The following is a 10,821-nucleotide window of genomic DNA, read 5'->3' on the forward strand; positions in this document are numbered from 1 at the left end:
CAAAGAGCTGGTTTTTCGAAAAGATAAATAAGATTGATGGACCCTTAGCTAGACTCACCAAGAAACAAAGAGAGAGATCCCAAATACATAAAATCAGAAATGAAAGAGGAGAGATAACAACTGACACCACAGAAATACAAAAGATCGTTAACAACTACTATGAATAATTATACGGCAACAAATTCGAAAATCTAAGTGAAATTGACAAATTTCTAGAAACACACGGTCTCCCAAAACTGGACCGGGCAGAGATAGAAAACTAGAACAGATCAATAACAACAGAAGAAATTGAAGATGTAATCAAGACTCTCCCAGGAAACAAAAGCCCAGGCCCGAAAGGTTTCACGGGGAAGTTTTACCGAACATTCAAAGAAGAACTAATACCCATTCTCCTCAAAGTATTTCAAAAAATTCAAGAAGAAGGAAGACTTCCAAACTCGTTTTATATCGCCAGCATAATTCTAATTCCAAAATCAGAAAAAGACACAACAAAGAAAACTACAGGCCAATATCCCTGATGAACATAGATGCCAAAATCCTGAACAAAATACTAGCAAATCGAATCCAGCAATACACCAAAAAAATTATCCACCATGACCAAGTCGGATTCATCCCAGGGATGTAAGGATGGTGCAATATTTGCAAATCCAAAAATGTGATATACCACATAAATAAAATGAAGAATAAAAACCACATGATAATATCAATAGATGCTGAAAAAGCATTTGACAAAACACAGCATCCAGTTCTGATAAAAACGCTCAGCAGTGTGGGAATAGAGGGATCATATCTAGACATAATAAAGGCTATATATGAAAGACCTTCAGCCAACATCATACTCAAGGGCAAAAACTAAAAGCATTTCCCTTAAGAACAGGAACAAGCTAAGGATGCCCACTTTCGCCACTCCTATTTAACATAGTACTGGAAGTCTTAGCCACAGCAATCAGACAGGAAGAAAAAATAAAAGGAATCCAAATTGGAAAGGAGGAAGTGAAATTGTCATTATATGCAGATGAAATGATACTGTACATAGAAAACCCCAAAGACTCCATCAAAAATCTACTAGACTTAATAAATGAATTTGGCAAAGTAGCAGGATACAAAATTAAGGTCAAGAAATCAATGGCATTCTTATACACCAATGATGAACTCATAGGAAGAGAAACTAAGCAAACAATCCCATTTACCATTGCAGCAAAAAAAGGAAGATATCTAGGAATAAACTTAACCGAAGAAATAAAGGACCTATTCGCAGAAAACTGCAGGTCATTGAAAAAAGAAATAGAGCAAGATATAAAAAAGTGGAAGCACATACCCTGTTCATGGATTGGGAGAAATTAACATCATTAAAATGTCCATATTACCCAAAGCAGTATATAGATTCAATGCAATCCCCATCAAAATACCAACGGCATACTTCACAGAATTAGAACAATTACTTCAAAAGCTCATATGGAACCAAAAAAGGGCTCGAATAGCCACAGCAATCTTGAAAAGGAAGAACAAAGTTGGAGGAATCACAATACCAGATTTCAGGTTATACCACAAAGCCACTCTAATCAAAACAACCTGGTACTGGCACAAGAACAGGTATATAGTCCAGTGGAACAGAATAGAGAACCCAGAAATGGACCCAGGGCAATATGCTCAATTAATATTTGACAAAGGTGGCAAGAGCATACAGTGGAGTAAGGACAGCCTCTTTAATAAATGGTGCTGGGAATATTGGACAGCTACTTGCAGAAAAATTAATCTAGCCCATCAACTTACACCCTACACTGGAATAAACTCAAAATGGATAAAAGACTTAAATGTAACTCATGAATCCATAAAAATTCTAGAAGAGACTGTGGGCAACAAAATTTCAGACATCATAGGCAGCAGAATTTTTACTGACACATCACCTAAGTCAATAGAAACAAAGGAGAAAATGAACACATGGGACTACATCAAACTCAAAAGCTTCTGCACAGCGAAAGATACAATCATCAAAACGGAAAGGCTACCCACTGTATGGGAGAGCATAATTGCCAATGATATATCAGATCAGGGGTTAATTTCCAATACATATAGAGTGCTCATACAACTCCACAAAAGGAAGACAAAGAATCCAATTAAAAAATGGGCAGAGGAACTAAATAGACACCTCTCCAAACAGGACATACAAATGGCTAAGAAACTTATGAAGAAATGCTCAACATCACTAATAATCAGAGAGATGCAAATTAAAACAACAATGAGGTGTCACCTGTCAGAATGTCCGCCATCAATAAATCATCAAACAACAAATGTTGGCGAGGCTGTGGAGAAAAGGGGACTCTAGTGCACTGCTGGTGGGAATGCAGACTGGTGCAGCCACTATGGAAAACAATATGGTGTCACCTCAAAAAATTAAAAATTGATCTTCCATTTGACCCAGTGATCCCACTTCTAGGAATATACCCTAAGAAGCCTGAAACAACAATCAGGAAGAATATATATACCCCCATGTTCATCGCAGCACTATTTACAATCGCTAAGATCTGGAAACAGCCCAAGTGTCCATCAGTAGACGAATGGATAAAAAAGCTGTGGTACATATACACAATGGAATACTACGCAGCGGTAGGAAAGAAAGATCTCTTATCCTTTGAGACTACATGGAGGGACCTTGAAAGTATCATCCTAAGTGAAACAGCCAAACAGAGAAAGACAAGTTTCATATGATCTCACTTATTTGTGGAATATAATGAACATAACAGTTTGAGGAATGGGGTAGTCCCAGAGACGCGGAAGCAGGGTACAGACTGACAATCCCCTAAGGAATGGGGTGGTGGGGGAGGGATGAACCACAGAACTTATACGCATGTGTGCTTGAACAGTGGACATGGACAACAATCTGGGGAAGGGGCAGGGATGGAGGGGGAGGGGAGAATCAGTTGGGGGAAAAGGAGAAACATCTGTAACAAAAATCAATCAATCAATCAATCAATCAATCAATAAATAAATTTAAATATATTCTCTGACCCTTGCTCATTTTCTTCTTTGGGGACTCCTGAGATGCAAATATTATTACTTTTCCAGTCGACCCACAGTTCTCTTAAGCTGTATTCCTGTTTTTTAATTGTTTTTTTTTCCTTTGGTTTTCTGATTGGTTGTTTTTTTTTCTACCCTGTCTTCTAATTCACTGATCCGGTCCTCCGCTTCATCTACTCTGCTGTTTAGACCTTCCAATGTGTTCTTTATTTCTGATATGTCATTCTTAATTTCTTCTTGGTGGTTATTACTTTCCAATTGGTTGATTTTTATCATCTCTATGTACTTACTGATGCTGTTGAGCTTCCTCAAGATCATGGCTCTGAATTCTAGCTCTGTTAACTTGCCTAATTGCTCCATATATATCTCATTTTTGCTAGAGGTCTCTTGTTCTTTTATTTGGCTTTTTTTTCTGTGTTTCACCATTTTGGCTATCACTGTGGGCTTTGGGGCCTGCCAAGTTTTCCCTGTGGGTGTTGGTGTTCTGCTGTTTGTGGCTCCCTCTTCTGGGTTTGGATGAACGAGGGAGGACCCACGTTAAACACCACTGTCAAGTCTTACTTTTCTGGTTAGAGTTACTAGCCCAGGAATGGTACAGTTATCCTCTAGATTTTTGCCTGGAGGCTATCAGTAGATTATTTCAAGAGTTTTGGGTCGTTAGTTGATTAAAAAAAACTTCCTCAGGTGCTCAGTGTAAGGGGATTTCCTGAGGGTGGGGCAGATGCTGGTTGTTAGTGAGTCACTGTTTACATTTCAATGGCCTTCAGGGTGGGGTTGAATCTCCCAGGGAGGGGCCACTGCCTCTCCCAGAGCCCTGGGAAGGAGTAATATGGCCACCATCCTGGGAGGCTGGAACTCAGCAAAACTCTGAACCCCCTCCAAATCTTGAGTGTCCCCACTCAGTTCCAGTCCAGTCTGCCCTCCCTCTGCCAGAGCCCAAGGTATGTGGCTGTTGCTATTTTAGCCTCTGTCCCGGCTCTGCACTTTGGAGCAGCTTTGCAGTTTAACCCGAGGCCACTGCCGCACTTAGCTGAGGCCGCCGCCGCTCCCAGCTGAGGCCTCCGCCGACCGTGGGCTCCCAGCCCCCTCTCATGTCTCTGCAATCCTTCCAGGATTGAGTCAGTGTCCCTGGTTATGTGGTCCTCCAAGCTGCTTTTCAGTTGCCTTTTCCTGATGATTTGTCTTTATTTTCATTTTAATTCCAGTTTGGTTCTGGGAGATGGTCTGTGTAGCTTACATTCACTCCACCGCCATTTTTTCAGTCATCAGGGACATTTTTATCAGGCTATTTCTGCTGGACTGAATTAGTTCCCACTGTTCTTCTCCACTTTGTTACTTTACGTCGCTCCATTGCTATACTCTTTGGTAAAAGACTGGTTTAGCTTGGTTCAGAGGAAGGCAACAGAAATCTTTATTGACATTCCCACAAAAACAGCATGGGATGGGAGAGAGGTAGCTCCTCAAAAGAAAATCCAGATTTTCTTACCACAGAAATGGGTTCTTAGGAAAATAAAACACCAGATGTTCACTAGAAGCAGTAAAAAACAAAACAAAAACTGAAAACCCACAATCTATACTAGGATTCAGCAAACTACAGCCTGTGGATAAAATCTTGCCAGTCTGTTTTTAAAGGCCTGAGTAGTTTTACATTTTTTAAACGATGTTTTTAAAAAACACAAATGAAAGGAAAAATCAACAGCAATACAATCAGCAGAAAACTTCAAGGACTTCCGGTCAAGATGGTGGCGTAGGTAAATGCGGTATCGCGTCCTCCCACCACCAAATCAAAGTTACAACTAAACTACAGAACAACCATCTTTCAAAACCGCCTGAAATCAAGCGCAATGAAAGTCCTACAACTACGGAATTAAAGAAGCTGCATTGAGACTCGTAGGAGGGGGGGCGGTGGCGGTGTGATGGGCTGGTCCCACACCCAAGTGTGGCGGATAAAAATCAGGAAGCTCCCACGGCTGGGAAGGTCCTTCCTGAGGACTGTGGGGTCCCCGCCCCACACCAGGTGCCCCGCTCTGGGTTCCAGTGCCAGGAAGAGAAGTCCCCATAACTTCTGGCTGGACAAGCCAGCGGGAACTGAGGCTCAGGGAAGCTGACATGGCTGGAGCCCCAGGCAGCTCCCTAAAGGGCCCGTGCACGGACTTATCAGACTCTCTCCCTCTAAGCTTGGAGGGAGGCAGCTCGAGTGGCACCAGAGACATACACGGAAGAACTCAGCTGTTTGGCACTGGAGCGAGGGCTGGAGAGGGGGCTTTCTCGGGGACAAACACGTGCTGTAAGAGGCCTTAGTTCCTTTGGTGAGCCCTTCCCAGGGGCGGCAGTCGCCATATCTGGGACTCCAGCAACCTGGCTCACACTGGTAACCCTGCCCTGCTGACTCCCTGAGGCCCCGCTCCGCCCCACCCAACTTTCAAGCCCACCCAAGCTGTTGCCACTTGCTTAACCATAGGATTGGCCTGTCTTGGATCCTGCTTCAGGTTTTTCCTAAATTCTTTCAAACAAGCAGCATCTGGCCTCAGCGAGCCCCTTACCTCTCATTAAGTAATACACTGAAACAAACACAGGGAGGCAGCCAAAATGAGGAGACAAAGAAACAGGTCCCAAATGAAAGAACAGAACAAAACCCCAAGAAAAGAACTAAGCGAAATGGAGATAAGCAACCTAACAGATACTGAGTTCAAAATACTGCTTATAAGGGTGCTCAATGAACTTAGTGAGAACCTCAGTGAACTTAGGGAGGGCCTCAAGAGCATAAAAAAGGACAAGTTAGAAATCATGGATACACAGTTAGAATTGAAGGAGGCATTAACTGAAATAAAGAATAATTTACACAGCTTCAATAATAGAATATGTAAATCCAAGGAGCAAACCATCGATTTGGAATATAAGGAAGCAAAAAATCCCCAATCAGAACAGCAAAAAGAAAAAAGAATCCAAAAAAATGAGGATAGTGTAAGGAGCCTCTGAGACAATTTCAAGCTTGCCAACATCGGCATCTTGGGGGTGCCAGAAGGAGAAGAGAGAGAACAAGAAATCGAAAACCTGTTTGAAACAATAATGGCAGAAAAATTTCCTAATTTGGTGAAGGAAACAGACATACAAGTCCAGGAAGCACCGAGAGTCCCAAACAAGATGAATCCCAAGAGGCCCACACCAAGACACATCATCATCAAAATGCAAAAGGTTCAAGACAAAGAAAGAATCTTAAAAGCAGCAAGAGAAAGGCAGCTAGTTACCTACAAGGGAGTTCCCATTAGGCTGTCAGCTGATTTCTCAAAAGAAACTTTGCAAGCCAGAAGGGAGTGGCAAGAAATATTCAGAGTGATGAAAACCAAGAACCTACAACCAAAATTACTCTATCCTGCAAAGCTGTCATTTAGAATCGATGGACATATAAAAACTTTCCCAGACAAGAAAAAGTTAAAGGTGTTCATCACTACCAAACCATTATTATATGAAATGATGAAGGGTCTTTTTGAAGAAAAAGATAAAATGTATGGACAAACACAATGACAATGAATATGTATCTATCAACAATGGAATCTACAAACAAAATGAACAGGTAGAACAGAAACATTCTCATAGATACAGAGAACATTTTGTTGGTTGCCAGTTGGGAGGGGGGTTGGGGGAATGGGTGAAAAGGTGAAGGTATTAAGAAGCACAAATTCACCCTGGCCAGTTTGGTTCAGTGGTTAGAGTGTCGGCCTGCGGTCCGGAGAGACCCGGGTTCGGTTCCCGCTAAGGGCATGTACTTCGGTTGCAGTTTGTCCCCGGCCCTGGTTGGTCATGCGGGTGGCAGCCACTCGATGTGTCCCTTCACGTCGATGTTTCTCTCTCTCTCTCCCTTCCTCTCTCTCCCTCCCACTCTATCTGTACAAAAAATGGAAAAATATCCTCAGGTGAGGATTAAAAAAAAAAAAAAGTAGCACAAATTCATTGCTAGACTGACAAACCTCAAAGGGATAGAGGTTGGGGGAGTGGGAAGAAATAAACCAAAGAACTTATATGAATAACCAATGGACACAGACAATAGTGTGGAAAAAGGTGGGAGGGGGGCGGGAGTGGGGAGGAGGGGGTCAATGGGGGAAAAATGTGGAACATTGTAAAAATTTTATATCCAACAATAAAGATTTGAAAAAATAAAATAAAATAAAATAAAACTTCAATACCCTGCTGACATCACTGGGTAAAACCTCTAGACAAATAATTAACAAGGAAACAGAGACTCTAAATGATGCACTAGATCAAATGGATTTAATATATATCTACAGAGAATCATACCCCAAAACTGCACAATTCACATTCTTCTCAAGTATACATGGGACATTCTCAAAGATAGACCACATGTTAGGACACAATCCAAGTTCAAGAAGATTGACATTATATCAAGCATCATCTCAGATTACAGTGGCATGAAGCTAGAAATCAATTACAACAAAAACACGCAAAGACATTTAAACACATAGAGGCTAAATAACAGGTTTAAACAATGAATGGGTTACCAAGGAGATCAAGGAAAAAAGTAAAATATTCCTGGAAACGAATGAAAAAGAACACACAACAACACAATATCTATGGTACACAGAAAACGCAGTCCTGAAAGGGAAGTTCATAGCGCTACAGACTTATTTCAAGAAACAAGAAAAATTTCTAATTGACTATCTAACCTCACAATTTAAAGAACTAGAAAGCAAGCAAAAAGCAAAAACAAACAAACAAACCCGGAGCAAGTACAAGGAAAGAATTAGTAGAGATCAGAGCAGAAATTGATTACATAGAGACTAAAAAAAATACAATTCAAAAGACCTATGAAACAAAGAGCTGTTTTTTTTTTTTTAATCTTTTTTCTTTATTGATTTTAGAGATAGAGGAAGGAAAAGGGAGAGATAGAAACATTAATGAGAGAGAACAACGATTGACCACCTCCTGCATGCCCCCTACTCAGGATTTGGCCCACAACCTGGGTTTGTGCCCTGACTGGGAATCGAACCAGCAACCTCTTGGTCGACACTAAACCATTAGCTTTGGGGGTAAATTCAATATAATGGGATGCTGACTGTACTGGTCCCTCTCTTCTTTTCCTTATGATGTTTCTGTTGGAAAATCAGTCAATTCTTAGTTGGAGTGTTTTGGGTAGGTTTGTTATGTTATTTTCTATTTTGTTTTGTTTTTGAGACAAATGTGAGAATAAACTCAAATCCATTTCTACACAACAATGGAGGCTGAGAGAGAATGTAGGTCCAGGTAGGGCTGAGAAAAACTCCTAGGACACACCTGGCCTTCATGTAACCTTGAAGATTAGGGCAAATTGTGTCTGGAGCACCCAAAACTGCAGTATAAAACCCCAGACACCAGACTTGAAACATTCATTTCACAACTTTCAGTTGTGTTTTCTGAGGCTGAGAAACAAAGAGACAGTTGAGCTATTTGTTTAGAGATTCATCAGTGAAGTTGATGAGCCTCTCTTTCCAGGAGTGCTTGAAAATGCCAAGAAACTTCATGGATCATTTCATTGCTCTCAATTCTCTATTGGGTCATTGTTGGCCTTTATCCCAGGCCTCTTCTGGTAGCCAACTCCTTCATTCCAGCAATCATTTCTTTGTAGGAGTTTGCTTCTAATCTTTCAGTGTGTGTCTCAAATATTTAGTGATGGATTCAATCTAGTAGAATAGTTCACCCCCCCCCCCCTTTTAACTCATTTAAGTCAGTTAGGAAAATGAAAACTATAAACCGAATAAATATTGCAATTGTCTTGGCCTTCCCCAGTCTAGCAGCTCTGGGGCCCCTTTTGTTCTGCCTCCCACCTTCCTTGACAATCCAAGGGCACTTGGAATTTAAGGATCCAGTCCCACATGCAGGGATTCTTTGTAACATGTCAGCCAATACTGCTGCTTGAACAATCAAAATTGAATTTTCTGTATGATTCTCTTGGTTTTCTTCAGGTTTATTATGGGGTGTGACACCTGCCATTGATGATCTGAGCCCATAGCCCGGCTTAGCTGTATGATGATGGAAAGAGTTGGCTTCCCCTTGGAGAGGAGCTGGGTAAGGGCTGGCACAGAGCAAAGCTACATCATGCTCCCTGGCTCTGTTTCTACTTGCTATTTTGAAACTTTCTTCCCATGGAATTGTTGCATGGCTCCGATGCTAGAAAGAAGTGTGAGATGAGATCCATGTGAAGGAAACATTTTGAATGTGTTGACACATTATGTTTATCTTCCAAGACTCTGTTGGTGGTGTTTGCCCATGCAAACTGAGGAGAAATGGAGGTCTATGTAGATTAGGTTACCTGACTCCTTGAAGGTCGGGAGGAAGGGAGGAAGGGAAAAAAACGACTTGGTCCCATTTTTCTTCATAGTTCAAGGGAATATATGTATTTCTCCTACATTAGGTATCGAACTGCTTGCATTCTCCTCAGCACTCAATCTGTTTGTGTGGAAACAGCCCTAGTCAAGCCCTCTCTACTTAGTGGTTATTACAGCTGAGGCTTTGGGAAAGCTATGAGAAGAGGCTCGTTTTGACTCTAGGATCATAGTATGGTTTCTGAGAGATAGGCATTTTATTCACATAGCCCTGACTACTTGTAAAAGGGAAAACAACACAACCAGGATTTACAGACTAAAGGATCCACTCCAGCATGAGAGGAAGGGCAGGGAGCCATGGGCAATAAGCAAATTAACCAGAGTGCCCTTGGCTAACACCAGGAAAAATAGAAAGCATATTAAGAACAAGAAGAAGCCACCTTAGCCTAACTTTCCAGTCTTTGGAGGATTTACTTGAATCATCTCTTTCAGCTTTTTTGACATCCTGAACATTTCTTGACTTCTCCTTGAACAGATCTAGGTGTCCTTCTCTGGAGACTGAGCTGTTCTCACATGGACTCTGATAAGCTATTCCATATGGTTGGGTTCTTTGTTCTCATAGTGCTAGATTTTACAACTTTCCATTCATTGACTTGGAGTTTCTTATTTTTCTAATGGGCTCTTTGGAAATTTGAACCTCTTGCTAATATAAAAATTATTTTCTCAGTTGCGTCACATTTGTTTCTAATTTTGAAAACATTTTATAAGAAGCTCTCCCATGTAAGGACCAGCCAGAGGAGTACAGGAAGGAACCTACATAGAGTCTCAATACCTCAGGCAAATCTCTCAGACACCACCTTGGGCAGCCTTCTCAGAAGAATCAATATCCCAAGACTTTTTGTCCTGATAAGTCAAAGAAACACAGGTACGCCCCGCCATAGCTAAGAATGTTTAGGACATACCTGTAATTTGTTCACCAAGTAGATAGGCTAGGCCTGTCTTTTGGAACTAGAGATAGTCAAGGGGAAAGCACACGGTTCAGAGAAATAAAGTGTGGAAGCTTCAGGGGGTCAAAGTTAGAACAGAGTTTAGGTGCCTGCCCTTACCTCCCCCATCAGAACAGAAAGTTGCAGATTTAAGTCTCTATCACCATTTGTTTGTAGCTAGTGTCTTAAATAACTTAGTCTTGCTTTTTGAAGCAACCAATGCTAAAAATATAGAGAGCCTAATAGTTGGATTCACATTTATGTCACACTAATGTACCTAGGAAATAACATGATAGAAAGCTGTGGTTTTACTGCTATATATTAGAATTACCAAGGGAACTTTTAAACCTGTTCATGCACAGACCCATCTCCAGGAACTCTTGCTGTAATTGGCCTGGGATGGGGCCTGGGCATTGGGTGGATTTCCAGTTCTCTTGGTGATTCGAATGTGGATCCAAGATTAAGAACCACTAATGTAAATGAAAGAAAAGGACCTTTGG

The sequence above is a fragment of the Molossus molossus genome, unplaced genomic scaffold, assembly GCF_014108415.1.
Source record: "Molossus molossus isolate mMolMol1 unplaced genomic scaffold, mMolMol1.p scaffold_m16_p_2, whole genome shotgun sequence".
Classification (NCBI taxonomy): domain Eukaryota; kingdom Metazoa; phylum Chordata; class Mammalia; order Chiroptera; family Molossidae; genus Molossus; species Molossus molossus.